The sequence below is a fragment of the Miniopterus schreibersii genome (assembly GCF_964146895.1).
Source record: "Miniopterus schreibersii genome assembly, chromosome: 5".
Taxonomy (NCBI): Eukaryota; Metazoa; Chordata; class Mammalia; order Chiroptera; family Miniopteridae; genus Miniopterus; species Miniopterus schreibersii.
This window is the reverse complement of record NC_138106.1, coordinates 31,353,838-31,374,936: the sequence shown is the minus strand read 5'-3', so window position 1 is coordinate 31,374,936 and position 21,099 is coordinate 31,353,838. Positions and strand designations below refer to the sequence as shown.

At 44.0% G+C, this 21,099-nt stretch overlaps 1 protein-coding gene and 1 long non-coding RNA gene across 5 annotated transcripts in view; one reads left to right on the top strand and one right to left on the bottom strand.

Annotated features, from left to right (window-relative positions):
* The window catches only part of LOC308557329, a 473,078-nt gene that overhangs the window by 451,689 nt on the left and 290 nt on the right, over positions 1–21,099 (bottom strand). The window lies entirely within an intron of this gene.
* TBL1XR1 (TBL1X/Y related 1) overlaps positions 20,578–21,099 on the top strand; it is a 137,945-nt gene continuing 137,423 nt past the window's right edge. For 2 of the 4 annotated variants that reach the window (XM_081137694.1, XM_081137691.1), the window contains exon 1: positions 20,578–20,940. The gene's annotated coding sequence lies outside the window, so the exon portion shown is untranslated. The remainder of the gene's footprint in view (positions 20,941–21,099) is intronic. The other 2 variants (XM_081137696.1, XM_081137697.1) reach the window with 2 other exon arrangements.

Below are 21,099 nucleotides of genomic sequence, written 5' to 3'. Positions count from 1 at the left end.
AGGAGAGAGAGAGAAACAGAGGGAGGGAGGGAGAGGGAGAGGGGGAGAGGGGGAGAGGGAGAGAGGGAGAGAGGGAGAGAGGGGGAGAGGGAGAGAATGAGAGAGGGAGAGAGAGAGAGAGAGAGAGAGAGAGAGAGAAAGAGAGAAAACTAGTTTTGAACTGGATGTGGAGTTTGAGGAGAAAAGAAAGTGCCCAAGTCACCTTAGATTGTGTGATATCCAGAGATGTCAAATGTGCTTCTAAACCCCAGGAACTGAGATTTTAGAAAGCTAAGTCAGATGCAAAGGCCTAAAATTCTAAAGGAAAGATTATTTTGAAAACCTTTCAAAAGTGAAATTTTCAACTCAACAAATATTTATTGATCCCCAGAAACAGGGAACGATCTGTACCAGGGGCAGTAATTCTTACCCTCAGAGAATTTATAGTCTGTGTAGGGAGAAAAATGAGATAAGTGCTCAAATGCATGGCTACCATTTACTGAACATCTGTGAGAAACAATATGATTAATAATTTACATATAATATTTAAAATATTTACAAATGCTCTGCAAGGTAGATAGTAGCCTCGGTTAACAAACAAAGAGACTAAATGCTTAGATTGGTTAAATAAACTGCTCAAAGCCTCACAGCTCAAGAGGAAAGAAGCTCCAGCTCCACTCCTCACATTTATTGGATCAGCTTGATCCCAGGGGCCTACCTAGTGATGCAAAAGGAAGCTGTGCTCTCTTCTGCTTTCTCCCATGAATTTTCAAGGAAAACAAGAGTTCATCTGCATGGATTTGGCCCCTAAAACTAGCAGCTTTTAACAGCTAACTACAAAGGAATACAATTAGTTTCATCTTTGAAACTGGAATATCTACTAAACTTCTGGTAGAATTCATTCCTTGAATGAAAGACCATCATCAATCCTTCTGTATTTAAAATCATTCTGCTAAACTGTCAGGAACTTCAGTAAATCAGCACTTAAAATACAACTGCTTAATAACAGAATGTATAAAAAGGTTTGTCTTAGCATTCTAAGAGAAGTCATATAGTATTTTAAAAAATAGGCCAACTCTTTAATGTTGAAAATAACTTAGTTGTGCAATGTGTTTAGAAGCCTAAAATGTTAAGAAGTGGATACAATTATAACAGAGAAGTTTTCCTTTAAATATTTAGTGAGTTATATATAGATTAAATGATTGACTAAATAAAACTGAAGACTTGACCAATTATAAACCAATCAATTTTGGCACATATATATATATATTTCAATTTGAGAGAAACAAGCTCAACACTCATTTTCTTCTCTATTGCAGTTAATCCTTGACTGAATTATTGGAAAATCAAATTTACACGACACATTTATTTACCTATGTAAATTCAACTGACATGTTTTAGTTAAAAATAAGAAAACCAATGAGGTCACTAGATGTGAGAAGTCTAAGATTATGTCTTCAGAGGTTCCCTGACTCTGGTTAAGATACCAGCCATGAGAGGCAGTTTCCACCAAAGAAATTCACTGAATTGAAAGAGCCACATAAACAACCACACCCTCTTTCCTGTATATTCCTGGAAGGGGAAAATATCCAATAAACTGAACATGAAGTTTATATTACAACAACTTTTAGCGTACACACCACCAGCTTTCCTGAATGTTGAGGGGAAAGTTGTCCATGCTTTTCTTTAATGGCAAAAAAAAGGACTATGTTAAGAAGTAAACAATGATGAAATCTGATTCACTCACATCTCTCTATACACAGCAAAATTAGAGAAAAATCACAGAGCACATTTAATCAGTTACTTACTTTGTACAGAGACATGCCTATATAGGATATTTCAAAATCCTCCCACTGGCGATAGGGCTGCCATGTTATCAGTAGGGCCAGCACCAGGGGCACAAGTGGGTGTTAGCATCTAACCTGCTCCCTCTGGCCATGCCCTGTGCCTGCACAGTGCAAGGCCTCACTGGGGAAAGGTGTATCTAGTTCTAACTGGTCCGCTCAGAGGGGCACAAAAAACCTAGGTGTGCTGACTGAGGCCTTCAGTGGCCCTGCTCTCATGAGTCAAAAGGACAAAAGAGGTAGCCTAGAAAAAGACATTCTCATGGAGACATAGGAATAAATGTAGAAATGGACTTGAACTTGGCACTTCTGCACTCTGGACAGCACAGATCGGAGGCGGCAGAGCGCAGGGCCACAGCATTGGTGCTTTGCTAGAGGAAGTGGGGAGGACCTACTCCTGCACATGAACACACACACTTCTCTGCCAGGCAGCACTTATATGATCCTGGTGGTTCTCAAGGAATATAACCTTATTTGTCTGCGGAAGATCGGGCCTCAAATAGACCCCTGGCCAATACTTTTTTATGGCTCTGATGGGAAAAAATATTCAATACTTGGCTCTTTTCCCTCTTCCTTATAGTCTTTTTTTCCCCCCCAGACCCTAATTATTCCTTGACCTAGAATCCAGGGTGTTAGAAAGTGAAGGCTCCTTTGAGATCAAACCCAGCAGCCTCTTGCTTTCCACGTGATAAAACTGAAGCCACTCTGTGCTTTCTGCCCTACTTAATTCTTCTGATATCTGCTCACATTTTGCATCATTTACAACTCCTGGAAAATATGAGCTAAAAAAAAAATTTGCTCATTGCAAATCTTGCTCTGCCTAGTCCAAAACCCATACTAAAGAGTATGAGAAGAGAAAGAGAGAAAACGAGAAACCTACATGCTTAAAAAATTTCAAGCATTATTGCTTTTCATTATAATATTTGTGTCTCATACAAACCTTTCATTTCATTAGTTTAAAACTTCTTTTAGTGTCTTTTAAAGTATCTTTTAATATATATGGAATGAATGCCCAAGAGTTTAATAAATAGTATTTGCTAATGATAAGCTGGTCTATCCCCTGGCCTACCAGCAGTATCCCACATAATCACCCCAGACAGAGGAGAATCCATCTTGCTTTTACAGACCTCCAGGGAGTGAGAGTCTAAACCATCTTCCATAACTCATTTCAGTGTCTAATAAGGCTTAGTGTCTGTTGGAAGAGTCTTCCCAAGAAGGTGGCATTTAGGAATGTTGCATAGTAAACGCTGGACTCCCCCTAAAGCATTGAATCCAGTCACTGCAATGACTAAGACCTATCCTGGGGGGTGGGGAAGGGGAGGCTGGGTGGGTGCTGGTGGGGAAGACAGTCAAATGAGAAAGAAAAAGGGCAGAGATAAGGTTGCTCTCCAGCTCAGAGGAAGTGGCACTGTCTCTACCTGTTAGTAGAACTGCCCAGTGTTAAAGGGAGTTGGGATGGGTGGAAGTCAGGAAGTTGTGGAGCTGGGGAGAGCTATATGACAGTGGAAGGCAAATCTCCCATCAACTACCTAGCTTTTGGCATCTATCCCTGGAGCTGTCTATGAGGATAACACTGCCATTACTATGCCCCATTACTATGCCATGGATACCAGTGTTAGTTCCTGTTACTAGAAAACATACACTAGCCACCATGCTACGAATGATCCGAATACTTCCTTTGTAGTGAGTGTGTGTGTGCATGCACGCACACACACACTCACATGCACACAAATGTAAGGGTTTATGGAAGTGCAAAGCTAGAGTGACAGGAGGGGAACAAAATAAGGGTTAGTAGGAACCTAGCAACCTCTCAAGCCAAAGCAGACTCAGGCAAGGGATACAAATCAGGGCTGAAAATCAAAGCTGGTGAACGGAGGGGCTGCGAATTCAGTGAAAGCCTAGGAGGAAATGGGAGGACAGTGTTGAGGGAGAGTAAGGACTGAAGTAAGGAAGTGGAGGCCTGCTGAGATATCTGCGCTAGAAGGGATGAAACAGAGCTGAGCCTCCAGAAAAATGGGTTGGCAAGATCCAGCTGAGCAGTGAGTTTCAGTCTAATGATTGGGATACAGATCAGTGCTTCCATCCACCCTGTGCCCATATCCTAGGCTGACGGAAGAGGCATAGGAGTGCTGGGATCAGAAGACCTAGGCAGAAGGAAGGTGGCCCAGCCTCCTTACTGGAAGCTTGAGATGAAATTCAACTGGAAGAAGTCGGTGCCACTGGATAGATCTAAGGACATATTAAAATGGAGAACAACCAAAACAAGTTTTCCCAAATTCTGTTGTTCCCTGATTGTTTGGAGGAGAGAACATGGCCTGAACCAAGCTAGAAGCTTGTTCTGAGTAGCTGAGACCAGGCAAGGTTGGGATAACAAGGCCAGTAGAGAGAATTGGTACCTCAATAACAATCAAGTAATTAGTCACTTAGAAGAATCTAGGTCGGTTTGGGTGAAAAACACCCTGGTCCACTGTTCCTTAGCCAGTCTTTCTCAGGGTCTCCACAAACAGAAGGCAGCTGACTGGAGAGCAGTAGGAAGCAGTGGAATTAGAAACCTAGGATAACACAAGAAGCCATAAGTGGCATTAAGAGCTTGAAAAGGAAGTGTGGGTGGAAGGGAGTGAGTCATAAATAGTGGTTTATAAGCCTTCTAAGGACTGTCAACCCTTGGAATAGAACAAAGATTCCATACACTTGTCCCATCCTCTATTTCTTATTAGCCCCCACAAGTCATTTTCTACAGCTCTGCAGGAACCTGATGTTATTTTGCTGAAATTGTAAATGACTTATTTTATGAATGCTGAATCACAGGACAATGTGTGGTGGTTAAAGAAAAGAACCTCCACATATAAGAAAAGAATCCCTAATCTGCTCCCCACACTCTTCTCTTCCTCCCTCACTGTGTGTGTGTGTGTGTGTGTGTGTGTGTGTGTGTTGTTGGGATGGTTGTTTCAGATATCAGCCCTGAGACTGTCTTTAAAACACAAGGTTTGAGGAGCTTTCAAATAAAAAACTTGAACTCAAATCCAAAGCTGACCAGAGCCCTAAATACCATTCCTGCTTTTCTTGACATTTTCAAATTACTCTGGCACATACATATGAAAAATAATGAAATACCATTTATTAAAATTTTTTGTTATAGTGGGCCTTTTGTACACTTTTGCTTATGTGTTATTATGTCCCTATTTTACATTGAATCAGGCTGGAGGAGCTCATTTAAAATGTCTACCAAACATAAGCTTGACCTGCCTATGATAATACTGGGATTTCTATAATACTCTACTAGCTCAGATATTTCCTCTATTAATCAGGAGTGTGTGTGTGTGTGTATACATATTAAAGCTAAGTATGTACTTTAGAAAACAATGTTTTGCTACATACTGATTTAGGCTTAAGAAATTACTAGGTTGTAGGCATGCATCGTATCACCAATATCTAATCTCACGTTTTAAAAAAATTAGAGAAAAAGGAAGCCTTTATGCATATTTAGGATGTGTCTTATAATCCTCTTTTAAATGCCTCTCATGTTCCCATCATACATTTATGGTGGGACTCGCGCACCTGGAGGCTGGTCCTGGTAAGGAAAGGAGGCAGAGGTGTCTGAGGAGTGTGCCCTAAATGACCTGCCCACAGCTCAAAAGGCCTTTAAAAACTCTTTTAGGAGAAACAAGAAGGCGGCGTAGGCAGCAGCTGCGCCCGCTGCCTCCCCCAACGACATCAAAATGACAACTAAGATACAGACCCACCCTCACTCAGAGCCTCCTGAGATCCGGCTGCACAGAAGCCCCCAACCAGGGACCTGAAGGAGCATCGAGACCGGCAGGAGGGGCGGAGACGCGGGAGGATCAGGGCTGGATCTCGGAGATGCGGCCACGGGCCCACACCCGGTGACGCAGGGTAAACCCGGGAGGGAATCTCGGCGGTGGAGGTTTCCCAGAGGAGGGAGGGGTCCCAGCCCCACAGCAGGCCCCAGCCCAGGGCTCCAGGGCCGGGAAGAGACGTCCCCACACCTTCGGGCTGTGAACCCAGCGGGGACTGTCCCTGAGGGTCCCAGAGGCTGCGGGAGCCCCAGCAGCTCCTCTAAAGGGCCCGGCACGGACTCACTCGGATGCTCCCTCTGAGCCCAGCGCCGGGCAGCAGCCTGAAAGGACCCGGGACACTCGGGGAGGAACTAACCTGCCTGAGATCCGGGCGAGAGGTGGAGGGCGGCTTCCTTCCAGGCAGAAGAGATGGCAGAGGCTATTGCTCCTTTGGTGAGTCCTCCCCGCACACAGCCCGCAGGCAGGCGCCATATTTGAATCGCCAGCACCTGACTCTCACCTTTGGCCCCGCCCCGTGATTCCCGGAGGCCCCGCCCCTCCCACCTGCAGCTCATCCAGGCCATTTCCAGGGGCTTCTCTGTGCAAGTGGCCTCTCGAGCCTCATGCTTAGGACTTTCCTAAAATCTCTCAAACAAGCAGCAGCGGGCCCCGTACAGCTTGATAAGGGACCCCAGGCCTGGCACTAACAGCAGCCTGCATTGGTTCATACTTTGGCCTCTCCTGGACAATGCCAAGCCCAGCACAAGTAGCAGCCAACTATGGTTTGCTGTGTAGCTCATGCTGGGTGGCTCTGGGCAAGGCACTGGCAGAGGCTGACTTTGCAGCTCCTGGGAGGCCCCAGAGACAGTGCACCTGGTGGTCAGACTCGACCACGCTGGATTACAACCCTACCACATCCATGATGACACACTCAAGGGCATACTTGGTGAACACCAAAGCCCCACTGAAGTAAATCCTGCTCTGTAGGGGTGTCTCCAGCACAGCAGCTCTTTGGCTGTAGCTGCAGCTGGTCCTCACAGCTGATTGCCCTGGGGGGTCAATTCCTCCCAGTGACACCAACAGCAACCAAGGCTCAACTACAACAGGACAGTGCACACAGCCCACACAGGGAAGCACCTAGAAGGCCCTGCTCAGGTGACTGGGAAGGCTGAGCCACCGGACCCTACAGGACACCTACTACACAAAGCCACTCTACCAATTCCAGGAGACATAGCAGCTCTACCTAATACATAGAAACAAACACCAGGAAGCAGCCAAAATACGGAGGCAAAGAAACATGTCACAAAAGAAAGAAGAAATCTCTAGAAGAGGAACTAAATGAAATAGAACCAAGCAAGCTAACAGATACAGAGTTCAGAATTTTGTTTATAAGGATGCTCAACCATATTAGTAAGATTATTATGAAAATAACTGAGAAAATTGATGACATAATAAAGTACCAATTTGAAATGAAGGCTACATGAACTGAAATGAAGAATAATTTACAGGGAATCAACAGTAGAGTAGAGGATGCTGAGAATCAAATCTGCAATTTGGAACATGAGGAAACAAAAAACACCCAACCAGAAGAGAAAAAAGAAAAAAAAAGAATCCAGAAATATGAAGATAGTATAAGGAGCCTCTGGGACAACTTCAAGAGGCCCAACATTTGTATTATTGGGGTGCCAGAAGGGGAAGAGTGAGAGCAAGAAATTGAAAGCCTATTTGAAAAAATAATTACAGAAAACTTCCCCTACCTGGGGAAAGAAATAGACTTACAAGTCCAGGAAGCACAGAGGGTCCCAAACAAGGGGAACCCAAAGAGGCCCACAGCAAGACACATCATAATGAAAATGCCAAAGGTTAAAGGCAAAGAGAGAATCTTAAAAGCAGCAAGAGAAAAGTACTTAGTTACCTACAAGGGAGCAGCCATACGACTGTCAGCTGATTTCTCAACAGAAACCTTGCAGGCCAGAAGGGAGTGGCAAGAAATATTCAAAGTGATGTAAAACATGGAACTACAATCAAGATTGCTCTACCCAGCAAAGCTATCATTTAGAACTGAAGGTCAGATAAAGAGCTTCAGAGATAAGAAAAAGCTAAAGGAATTTGTCACCACCAGACCAGCACTACAGGAAAAGTTGAAGGGTCTTCTTTAAGAAGAAGCTAATGAACAAAAGAATCTGACGAACTAAATAGATCCAGAGACACTGAGGCAGGCAATAGATGATCATATTTCAGAGGAAAGAGGGAAGGGGGGTGGAAGGTGGAAAGAGATTAACCAAAGAAGTTATATGCATATATGTATAACCCATGGACACAGTCAATAACGGGGCGAAGTCCTGGGGAAGGAGTGTGAGTGAGGTGGAGGGGGTCAATTGGGGGGAAAAATGGGACACCTGTAATACTTTCAACAATAAAGATAAATTTAAAAAATTATTTTATCCTAAAATTCCATAATATCTCTGTTATGCTATATAAACACCCCCTGCCCTCAACAGACACAACCCCATGAATAAACTGGCCCTTCAGACAAACATATTGTGTTTATCTAATAGCTCTGTTTCTATTAATTTACCAGATTGAGTAGTTTGGCATCATTCTTATGCATTGGTTAATTTTGCGGGGGTCAAATTTGTAAGTGGGAAACTTGTAGATAGCATTCTAAAAGGCTCCAAATGAAAAGTTGATCTGTTCCAGATACATAATAATGACAACTCACTTGCTTAGTCTGTCTTGTACATTGATAAATGAAACAAACATAACGTTTGCCATCAAGAAGCTCATGGTCTAGTGGATGAGACAGGCTGTAAATCACAATCAGACAAAAACAAATAAAATGGCCACCATGAAGGAGCAGTCCAGTTATAAAGACTATTGGAATAACAGAGAGTCCATCTTTTCCAGGGGTAAGGAATGTCTTCCCAAGGAATTGATGCTTGAACTGACACCTAGAGGAGGAGTGAAAGTGTAGGGTTCACCAGGGAGGGTGTGGATGCTGGCTGGGGGCGGGTCCAGGCTGGGCTGCTTCAGTGGCAAAGGCTTTGTGGGGGGAGGGAGCATGGGCATGTGATGGACAAGCAGAAGCTCAGTGTGGCTGCAACAGATAGCCCAGGTGCAGAGGGCACATGCATGGCGTGGGGAAGGCGGGTGGAGGGCCGGGGGTGTTCAGAGAAGTTTGGGCATTAGAGGTTTTCAGCTGCTTTGTGTACTTTAGAGGAAAGTGGGAAGGGATACTGCTTCTTGGCCTAATTCTAAATGTACATAGAATATTTAATCAATTCATTGGATTTAAAGAGACCTCTAAGATAAAATTTATTTCAAAGTTTCCAAGTATTAATTTACCTAGATCACTTCCACATATGTTGCTAAAATGTATTGTGGGGCACTTCTCTTATTAATGTGTCTTGGTTAATATGTAGTCTTGTTGGCATGCCTTGGGTCAACATGGGAACCCTTATCAGGGAAATCTCAAAAGGCTGCTCAGGAGTTGATGCGATGGTTCAGTAGGTGCTTCCCCTGCCAGTGACCCCTTCCAGGCCTCTAAACCATGATGACCAAGCTTTCCAATTTGGCATTTGTCTTGGCCCCTGTTATTTTTTTCTTCCCAAACTTCATGTTCCTATCGAAAACTTTTCTGTCCTTTGTTCCATACCGGTAACATTCCCCTGTATTCTATTAAAAGTAGTCCCTCTCCAAGACACATTAGTTCATGTTAAATGGATTGAAAAGTTCTAATAATTATTTGGAGGCCATGACTTCCTGTCAATTCTTAAGTTTAAAAAAAAAAAAGGAAGGAAAAGTGCTTTGTAAGTTCACTCCTCTTCCCTTCCTTAAAACTATGTCTGTGTATTATCTAAAAAGAGCTTTAGTGATTACAGTGATTAGCAGTTCAAGTTAAAGGTGGGAGGATTGTTTTGTGTCTAGTTATGAGACAGATAGTTTGGGGCAGCTGGTAGGACAATGAGCTGTCCCTCGAATGACAAAATATAGGAAACTGCTTGGTTTTACAGATGAGCTTCCTTATTGCATAGCTGGGCTCTTTAAATCAGACATTACAACTGAAATTCAGGTTTACTAACAGGTACAATTTCTTCCTATTGAGTGCAGGCTAGGCCCTCCCCAAATACACTGAGACATTCCATTTAAGGATACTGAGAGGGAAAGGGTGCTTCTCCATTTTCCTTGAAATACAGTAATACTAAGTTTCACTGCTCTGCAATATTGTTTTAGGCATCAGTTCCCAAATGGAATATGGCATGAAACATAATTCTTGCAGAGTTGCTCATGTGTGCAGCTGTGCATGGCATAAAAATCCCCAGAGCAGACCTTGGGTTGCCAGACAGGGTTAGTCCTGAAGCAGCTCTCTGAAAAATGCCTCAGATTCACAAAGCATCACCAGAGTCGGAACTTTATGCCCCTTTCCCCATCATAGTGCCCCTACAACTCCTTGGGGAGCCCTGGTTTGAGTTAAACACCAAATGGAGAGGAGGGCGGGGTCAGACCCAGGTAAATGGTATGGTTTAAAGATCATTTCTTTAGAGCAGAAGCTGGCAAACTGTAACCCACAGACCATATCCAGCCACAGCCTGGGGCTTCCAATTCATTTTTAAAGGACTATAAGAAACAATATCAACAAGGAAGCTACCTCGGCCTGCAAAGCCTCATAGTTACCATCTCACCTTCACAGTAAGTTTGCTCGCCCAGCTTCAGAGCACTGCCCTCCCCCCTCCCCGGCCCTCACTCCTCAGATTCCTTCCTGACTCCTCTGTACAGAGTGTGGGCCCAGCCCTCAGCTCCAGGTTTATTTACTCAACAATTACAGCTAATCCTCCTACCCTAGGCAAACCCTTTGAACTGGTGCCTTTTCCCAGCTGGAGGGAGGGCTGCTGGTCTGCTTCTCTCTCTCCTTCCCCCCAGTACTCCCCCTCCCCTGGCTTCCACTATGCTCTTTGAAATGGAGCTGCCCCGCCTCAGGCTGTGGGTACCCCAGTTCTTCTCAATGCGGGGAGACAAGGGTTCCTGCAGTCAGGAGTTTCTGGATACCCAGGTTTTGGGTATCCTCTGCAAGAGCAGTGAACAGGTCTGTTCCTTGGGACTCCCTGGGGTTTTGGGTTTTGACACTTGTGGTCCTAAGAGAGCCTTCCCAGGACTTTGGCTCAGCTTGTGACCCATAGTGCTCTGTGGCTGCCAGCTCTTTCCACTCGCCCGCGCCCCCCCTCCCCGCCCGCCCAGATCTGTTTGCTATATGGAGTGAGGGGTGGGTGGTTAAGGGTATGAACTCATCCACCCAGATGAAAACCCAGTTCTGACATTTACTAGCTAAGGAACCTCCAGCAAGTCAATCAGCCTGTGATTCAGTTTCCTCATCTGTGGACAGGGGGTGATAATAATAGTTCCTCCCTCATCTGGCTGTGGCCGAGGGTTAAATGAGTTAATCTGCATAAAGCTGTTTTGAACAAGGCCTAGCAGATGGTAAGTACTCAATAAAGTGCTACTTTTACTACTATTTGATGTCCTGAGGTTAAGCTGTGTCGAGGGCTGGTCTTGGCCCAGGTCTCCACTTCCTCAGGCTATTGCTCAAGGTGACATTGGTTCTCAGACTTAGGCCCTGCCACCGCCAGAGCACAGGCAAGGCTGTGAACCAGATCAGACGTTTGTGTCGGGGTTTTTAAAAAAAATGTGTTTAGGAGACTTCCTACTCCTTTATTCTCTATGCCTTTCACCATACAGAATAATCATGACTAAAAATACTTTGCTCTTGTATGCAAGTTGTAATCTGCTTTCAAAAACATTATTTAATTTGCTGCATCCAACAGCCCTGTAAAATAGTTGGCACATGGTAGGTGCCCACAAGTGCTGACTGAGTGAGGGAGATGAGCTGTGAGCCTGCTAATAGGCAGAATAATTGGGCATGGCTGACCAGTCAGTGGCCATGCATAACTGGTTGATAAATATTTTGAATATATGCTGAAACAATTAGTTAACATGACCCCTATTTTATCAATGAGGATGCTGAGTTTCTGAGCTGGTAGGTACTTTGTCTAAGATCACCGGGCGATGAGGGTAGAACTACATCTAGAACCCAGATCTCCTGGCCTTTACGCTAGCCCTGTGGCTGATATACCTATCACTAAATATGCATTAAATCAAGTTTGTTTTACTCGATTCTGATAATAACCTGGGTACTGACATGCACTGTCTTCTCAGCTTTTTGCTTATGAAGACCACAGTTAGAAGGCTGGTAAGGGGAGGAGTTCTCTGCAGTCTCAGGTGGGCCCCCTTTGCCCCAGAGGATAAGTGACTTACAAGACTGTGGGAAGGAAGTGAAGGAGCAAAAAGTGGTCAGTGACTTCCCCTCTCCTTTTGGAGGGACTTGCCTCAGTACACAAATGCCCTTTGCCCTTGGGTGAGCAGTTTCCCCTGCAGGGAAGGGCTGTGATTGCTCAGTTCTGCCTTGGCTGGGGAAGAGAAGTTTAGGGGGAAGGGTAATTTTAGGAAACCCATTGGTTGTATATCTAACCTTTGATCTCCAAAAAATAAAAGATCAAGAAATAAAAACATTTTACCAAATACAAACGCAATGTATCAAACAGTGTTCCACAGAATACTTGCAAAATTTTGAAAAGTCTTTACAAAGGAGGCTCAATGGGTTTATGAGACTTTCATACTGAAAGATTTCTCAGTCTTTTAATATGCTAATAAACACTGCAAATCTCTAGAAGGTAGATTTAACGTGAGATTTCCCAAACTTTAATGTTGGAACCTCTTAATCCTGAAAGCATAGGCTCTGTGCCCATGATAAGTGGAACAAGGTTTGAGAAATTGTGACATAAGGACATGATTGTAGTTGTAAAAAAAAAAGAAGAAGAAAGAAAAGAAAAAGAAAAGAAAAAGATGTTACCTACCAAAAGTTATTTGGGGCATTTTTCTCAATTTTTCTCATAAAGTGAAGTCGGCTCACTTTCTAGTGGCTATATAGTCGTGCACCACATAATGATGTTTCCATCAACAGATGGAACACATATAAGACGGTGGTCCCCTAAGGTTACAATGGAGCTGAAAAATTTCTATTGCCTAGCAATGTCATAGCCTTCATAAATGGTGTAGCGCGTTACTCACGTGTCTGTGGTGACACTGGTGCAAACAAACCTACAGTACTGCCAGTCATAGAAGGGTATAGCACATACAATATGTGCAGCACAAAATACTTTATAATGGTAATAAATGACTACGTGACTGGTTTACTTATTTACTATACTATCATTTTTATTGTTATTTAGGGAGTACTCTTTCCACTTACTAAAAAAAAAGTTTGCCATAAAACAGTATGCTGTGTTACACTGGCAGTGCCTCATACATGTCATGTTCACTGTCTTTTGGTTGTATCAAAAACACATTTTCTCATTGCTTAATTTAATCTTGTTTTATAAATTTAATGTAGCCTAAGTGTACAGCGTTTATGAAGTCTACAGTAGTGTCCTAGGCCTGCACATTCACTCACTGACTCCCCCAGAGTAACTTTCAGTCCTACAAGCTCCATTCATGGTAAGTGCCCAATAAAGTTGTACCATTTTTTACCTTTTTATTATATTTTCACCTTTTCAATGTTTAGATACAAAAATACTTACCATTGTGCTACAGCTGCCTACAATATTCAGTACAGTAACATGCTGTACAGGTCTGTAGCTAAATTGGTTAAATCCAGCTATGTGTCAGCAATCTATAAGAAGGGGTGCAAATTCGAATCATTTGGAAGAAGTAGATGCAGCCAGAATCTGTGAACATAAACTGTGGCAACACCACCCATTTGAAGGCAAGAACTTGGGGTTCCCATTGGCTGGCATTAAGGATGGTTCAGCATGTCCTATCAGCTGAGAGAAATACCACCCTGAAGTCTTTATCTCCAGCCAGAACCGCTCAGACAATAAGCCACTCAACCCACTAGCAAGGCATCCCAACTCACCTGAGTCAGTAGAATTGTTTATTTAAAGTATACATTTCTTTGGGCCTCAGGAAAGCGTAAAGTTACATAAAGAGCTATAGTAAGCTCAAAATAGTATTATTTATGTTTAAAAATAATTTATGCATACTTGTATTTGGTATTTTAAACATTTGTAATGTTTAGTTTCCTGAAGATAATTTTACATTTTAGAACGTCTAACAGGTTATCCTTGTGATGCCAATTTAAAATATCTAAATGAGAGCTGTAATTGATTTAGATATGATTTCAGTTGACAAGATATGAGAATTTTATTAAATCTATAAACCTTTTTGTAATGTTCAAGAGAACTTAAGATTCATCATATTTTATAATTAGTTTATTATATTTATGAACATTACTTAACTATTTGTGATTCTTTTGTTTGTTGAGCAACTGAAATATTACTGTAAAAAGAAGAGTGAATGCATTAAAAATATAAATGCAGTTTAATAACTCAAGGGAATTTAATTAATCAAATTGTAAACTTTCCCTTAAAAAGAAGAGTTAGAGCCCTGGGTGGTGTGGCTCAATTGGTTGGTTGGGCATTGTCCCTTGTAGCAAAAGGTTCTGGGTTGATTCCTGGTCAGGGAGGGGCATGCAGGAAAGCAGCTGATGGAAGCCAATCAATGTTTTTCTCTTTCCCTCCCCTTTCCTCTGTCTCTAAAAATCAATAAAAAATATTTTTCAAAAAGGGGGATATCTGTAATACTTTCAACAATAAAGAGAAATTAAAAAATAAAAATAGAGTTAGATTTTGAATGTGAAATTCAAAGCTTGAAAGAAAACTAAGTTATCAAGTTTGTAATAAATTAAATTGAATTACTGTATATTGTCTTTGTCCACAAAACCTGTCTTCAAGAACTCTCCATACTCAAATTGCCCTGTGATGGCAGGAGAGATAGGGATTGAGTGGGATAAAGGTCTTGCTTGTGTAACCAGTAATCAGTAGATACCCTAATAGTACCAAAGAATACAACAGTGAATCCAAGTACAACAGTGAATCTAATTAATTGATTATAACCACGTCTGCATTCAACAAACATTTTTGAGATTCTGATCTAGGAAATGTGGGTCATGTAAATGTAATTAAGATGGGGTTCCTCCCCTCAAGCAGTTTTTCCTTTTTACCACTTTGCATTTCTCTGCTCTCCTCATTCAGTGAAGGACTTTTCAGCAAACACTTTCACTTTCTTGCCTTGACCTGCTTAGTTTCACTTAGTGGAAAAACAGACGTTGCACTCAGACAACCTCGAGTTCAAATCCTCATTTTGCCATTTGCAGCCTGACCTTTAGAAAAGCTATTTGGTCTCATTGCTTTAGTTTCCTGATGTACCAAACTGAGATCACAACATTATTTACCTCTTCAGGTTGTTGACAAAATTAGACAACAAACATAAAAGTGCTTGGAAACATGCACAATAAATGATGGCAATTAACATTACCTATGGTTTCCATCAGTGTCCATGCACAAACAGTATGTTACCTATGTTCCCCCATGGTAAAATATGTTTTAGGTTTTTGACCACATCGAGCAGGGGAGCACTGGTAATAGAAGAAAACATTTGGGGCAGCAGATAATTGGAGGTAACAGAGAATTCTTCTTTACCCACACTCACTCTCTAGCTTATTGTATCCAGACCTATGATTTCAAATATCGTTACTGCCAAGTCCCAAAATTATATCTCCAGCTCTGATACCGCCTCTGAACACCACATTAGTTTATCTAGCTGCCCATTATATATCTTTATGGGGACGCCAAACTCTAAAACAGAAACCCTTGATCTTTCCCTCATTAACTTTCTTCTCTCCCAGCCTTTCTTATCTCAATAAATGGCAACCCCAGTCTTTCGCTTGTTTGGTCTAAAATCTTGGAATCATTGTTTGAAATGTACAGAGTGTGGCTCCTTCCAGGCAGCTCCTGCCACCATCACCCATGCTACCGTCCTCTCCTTGGGATTTCTGCACTGTCCCCCTGACTAGTGGTCCCTTGCACGGCTGCACTCTTGTCTTGGGCCCTCTGCACAGTAGAGCAGTCCCTTCCAAACAGAGGTTGGACCATGTCACTTCTCTGCTTTTCAAAACCTCCCATTGGCTTTCCATCTCACAAGAAGAAAAGGGCCTCTCACATCTGGCCTCTGGATCACTCTCCTGCCATTCCTTTGCTCGCTTCACGCCAGTCAACTGGCACCACTTTTATTCCTAGAATACAGCACATTGGCTTTTACTTCCCTCCCTTTATGCTTGATATTCCCTCTGCCTGGACTGCTCCTTTTTTTGATATTAGCACACTCACTCACGTAACTTAATTTTCTGCTCACGTTACCTTAACTGAGCAGTCTTCTCTAAAATAACATACTTTCAACCCCCTCCCCACCTTATTTTATACCTGTCTTGCTAGGTATAGTCATGTGCCCAAGTTTTGGCCAATGGAGTATGAGTGGAAGTGATAAGTGCGAATGCCAGGACAAGTCCTGAAAGAGAAGGCATAAGCCCTCAACTTCTTTCTAGCCCAGTGACTGGAACTTGAATTTGATGGCAGGAGGGGGGAAAGCCATCTTAGACTACCACATGGAAGATGTGTGTTGTGACAGTAGGGAAATCTGGGCCCTTAATACCTTATCAACTCTGGAATGTTTACATTTGAATGGCCTCCTATGAGAATAAACTTTTATCTTGTTTAAGCCTTTTTCATATTACTTTTGTTACAGAAGTCAAACTGTAGACTAATACAGACATATATTTTTTGAAAGTCTCACTGCCCTTCCAACCCCTACCTGAAAAGGGACTGAAAGGTAAATTCCATGAGAATGAAAGCTCTGTTTGGTTCACTGTGGACAGCTTCTTGAACAGGGTACACTAAGCTTCAGTAAAGGTTTGCTGAATGACTGAATGGCAAAACCATCAACATAATGGAAGGCCTTGAGGAAGCCCTGAGGAAGCATATGGCTGGTCAGTATAAGTAAGTCATTGGTACAGCACTTAGCAATCTGTGTGTGGTTGGTTTTCTGTTCTGACTGAATCACAAAGGCAGGATACAACCTGCTATTTCCATTATCTGAGAGGCATAAATACTTGTAAGATGGTTGTGTGTTTCTTTTGTAATTTAAATGAAGACTCCCAAGTAAAGTTCATAGTTATAATGAAATCGGGCCATAGAGTCATGGAAAATTGTGACAAGGTTCACAGGGATGAGGAAAGGTCACAAGTAGCATGCTAAGCACAGATGGAGAAAAGGAGCTTGTGTGCTAAGATCTTGAGATGTGTGGCCAAGATGAGTATCAGTGCAGATGGCAAAAGCTGATAGCTGAAAGAACCACAGACAAAGAATTGCACAAGTTGAGTCAAAATGAAACAGAAACATATCTCAGGGTATCAGCAAGACGCTTGGGGGTAAATGCTGCAAACATAAAGCCACTGAGTTCCTGGGTGAGTAAGAATATAAAAAGGTTTATAGTGCCAGGATAACATTTTTGGTATCAAATATCTTCTTCATGCTATTACGTTTGTTTTGAACATCTTGATTACATAGATCAGCCAATGCAAACATCTTAAATCATCATGGTGGCTTTAAAAATATATACAGGAATGAGATCCTGTGGGCCTGGGATTAAGTCACCTAAACTTTAAAATGTTCTATTTCCTGAGTGATAAAAGTTGCAAAGGTATAGGCTATCTTGCCATACCACACCCCTGGGTGTCTATTACTGAAATAAAACAAGTCAAGATTTGTTTAGTCATTTTATAATATGTATGTAACTTCTGGTAACAGTTAGTGGTATGAGGTTTCTTTTTGTTGAGTAATTAGCTAGAAAGTTCAAGAGGGTTTTCTTAATAATGTGCTTCTTTGCTTGAGAATTTCTTAGTAACAGAGTAATTTCTCCTCTCTAGAAACATAACACTTATATTCATAGCATAAGAGCAGCTTTTAGGTTAGAACAAAGCACTGAGAATTAGTAACAGTAGTTACTTCTTTGTCTTCCCTGCTCTTGTGCCTAATTGTTGCTTGAATTTTGGTGAGGCCTCTCATCTTGTATAGTGGATATATTAGGATGACTGAAGGGTAGGGTAACTATATGTACCGCCTTTATATGGTGGGTCATTTATCTGAGGATTTCACGCTGCAGCCACACTGTCATTTCAGATAAGTTCCAGAATATAGCAATCAAAGTGATCAAAATATGGTTTCATTTAAAACTCCTTCACGAGAGAATCAAAGCTTTTCCACATTTACTGCTTTTTTGGTCCGAAGATACTTAAAGTTTATTTTCAGTGAACATGGAGGGTGGGGTCCCCTTTACTGGAACTAGTTGATGGCACAGGTCCCGCCTTTGGTGAGTTTCATCACAATATTCAAATAATTTATGCACAGAAATACCTTCTAAACTACAGGTATGTAAAAAAACCACATAGATTATTATTATCATTATGATGACTTCTCTTAGGAAAGAAGGCAGCTTGGTGTAGGGTATAAGAACTTCAGACTGGAAACCCTAGACCCTATGGACTGGAAGAAGGTGGGTCCACCCTTGTGGAGAGAGAGAAAGAGGTCATTTTCAGGGAGAATAGTGGGTTGCCCCAGTTTGAAGATGACCTTATTAAGAATCATGTAGCTGGGATGTCCACTTTCACTGGAACAGTGGTTTGATTTTATAGTAGCTGCTGCCTGGAGAAGACCCAGGCAAGCAATGTGAGACTTCAAAAACAATCTAGGCTAATACATTTGTTTCATTGGGTAGATCAGATAATGAACCCTAATTGTACTGAGGCAGTTTACTTATTGAAGAGAAGATTGTTTAGTAACCTACGTATGACATTAATCAACTCTTTAAAAAATTTAAAAACATAGAAAGTGCCCTGGTCCGTGTGGCTCTGTTTGGTTGGGGTGTAGTCCTGTACCCTGAAGGGTCTTATGTTCAATTCCTGGTTAGGGCACATACCCAGGTTGTGGGTTTGATTCCCAGTTGAGGTCCGTACAGGAGGCAACTCATTGATGTTTTTCTCACATAGATGTTTCCCTCTCTCTCTCTCCCTCTCTCCCTTCCCCTTACTCTCTCTCTCAAATCTATTAAAAAATGTTTTTGGGTGAGAATTAAAAAAAAACAAAAGACATAGAAAGCTACTGTATTCTCATCACTTCTGAAATAAAAGTCTTTGCAGAGGTGCTAGTTTTGCAGTAAATAAGCCTAGGCTTTAGAATCTTACAGAAATGCAAAACTCCCTTTCCTTGTGCTGTTTCCCTGTATATTCAACACAGTGTTTTGGAAACCTGCAGTTATCTAAATTCCCATCGGGTGACATTGTTTAATCTAACATTCCCTCTTTCATATATGAAAATAGCTCAAGGACATCCTTTGAGGTGCTTTGAACTCTCTTCAGGCGTTGGGAGGGAGTTTCCAATCCCACTCCTTTTCCTGTAATGGTTTTCCTGCCCCCCACCCCCCATTTCTCCAGGCTGGTCAGGAGAGCCTCTGGCTGCTGCCCCTCACCCCAAGCAAGGGCTAATCAGGGGGAAGAGCCCTTGACCTTGGCTCTAAAAGCACCTGTCTAATCACTGAGCTTATTAGGCCACCAGACGTCCAGATGCATAAAAGTCCAGGCTTCAAATAAACTTTTTTGGGATGTGTGTGAAAATTTAGGTCTCTGCTATTAAGGGGAAAAGACAATTGCTTAAAAATAATGACTACACCTATTTTTACATATTTGTAATGAAAGTATGAAAACAGAACCCCTCCCGTAAAAAGGCTGCAAAAATGTTACTTTACTTTGAAAAGAGTAATAATTGAAAATACCAACAAACAGGTTACTTTCAGACCATATCCTAAAAGGGTAGCTGCTTTGTATATCTTAGGCTCAGACAAAGGTTAAAAGACCCCTGACCCTTGCCTTCTGAAGTTAGATTAACACGTTTGTCTTCAAGACAGTGAGGTGCCTACTTTTTAAAAACAATGGGCAGCACCCCATTCCTCAATCATATTGTCACATCATTACTCATCTACGCTATGCTTTATAAACAGCCTTGGTGTGCGACACACGTGCAAAAAGTACACAAAGTGGGTAAACTTGAGGGGATGCTGCCTTAGAAGTACATATTTAGTAATCACTTACATTCTTTTATTTTTGTGAAATGAGAACTGATCGCCCAAACCTTTCAAACAGACCCACCAGACGATAAATACCACCATATGTTTGATTCACAAACCATTTGGGCATAAACACCTCAATTACAGCGTTGTGTTTAGCATCAAAAACCTTTTCTTGCGTGCGTGTTTTCTCTACAGATCCCGCGCTCTGGATTACATTTCGAAAACTGCTTATTACAGAGGAAGCCCCGTTCCAGGTACGCTTCCGAGAAACATATGCACGTATGCACACAAAGGTGTGTGCGCACCTCCTCACCCGCACGGCCCCGCGCCGCCCGCGCCGCGCGCCCCGCACATGCCGCCGCGTGGGCAGCCGCGCCGGGCCCGGCGGAAGCAGGCTGCCCGCCGGCCTCCCGGCGAAGTTACCCGCGTCGCCCCACGGGCTGCGGCGCGAGCCTCCCCGCCCCCACTGGGCCTCGGGCCGCGCGGCCCACACCCACCCGGGAGGCTCCGCACCCGGCTCCGGCCGGCGGTGGGGGCGGGGCGGCCGGGGCCCCGGAGCAGCCCCGGAGCGCCCGCGGGTCTTTATTTTTAAAAGACTACGCCGCACACGCCCAGCCCCCAGCGCCGCCGCGGCGGGCGGGCGGGAGGGGGAAGAGCGAGGCCGGCGGAGGCCCCCGCCCCCTCCCAGCCGCGCCGCCGCCGCCGCCGCCGCCTCCCCGCGTCCGCGGCGCCCCTCCCCCGCCGGCCCCTCCCCCGCGCGCCCGCCCGGCGCAGGCCGCTCGGGTTTGTTTTGCTGCGCGGCCGCCGCCGCCGCGGGCCTCGCGAGCTCATTTGTGCCTGGCTGGTCCCCATTCCTCTCTCCCCAGTGTTGAGTGTCTGAGCCGTTGGCTGCTCCGAACCGTTTGGCTCTTTCCCTTAGTAACAGCTTTTACCTTCTGCCTCAATTCCTCTCCCAGCTCGCGCCCTTCCCCCGCGCGCCGCTCCCCCCGCCGCCGGCCGCGTGCGCCCCTGCCCCTCCCCCCGCGGCGGGAGCACCTCCGCTCGCCACCTGGGGACCCGCGCCGCGCTCCCCGCCCCCGCCCGCCCGGCGCCCATCCCCCGCGCCCTCCGCTCTCCGGGGTTATAATTGCCTCTCACCCCCCGGAGGGGTTATTTTGGGGGTGGTTGGAGGCGGCGGCGGCGGCGAGGAGGGGAATTTCCTTGTGCCTCCATTCCCGGGAGGGGGGAGCTGAGTCGGAGGCCACCGTTTCCAGGTAAGTGCTGGGGGCCGGACCCCGGGGTGGGGGCGGCCGTGGGCCGGGGTGGGGGGCGCGGGCGGAGGCGGCCGGGGGCGCCGGGCCGCGGGGGAATGGGCGCAACTGGAACATGCATCTTTCAACTTGGCCCTTCGGGCAGCCGGGGTTTGGGTGGGG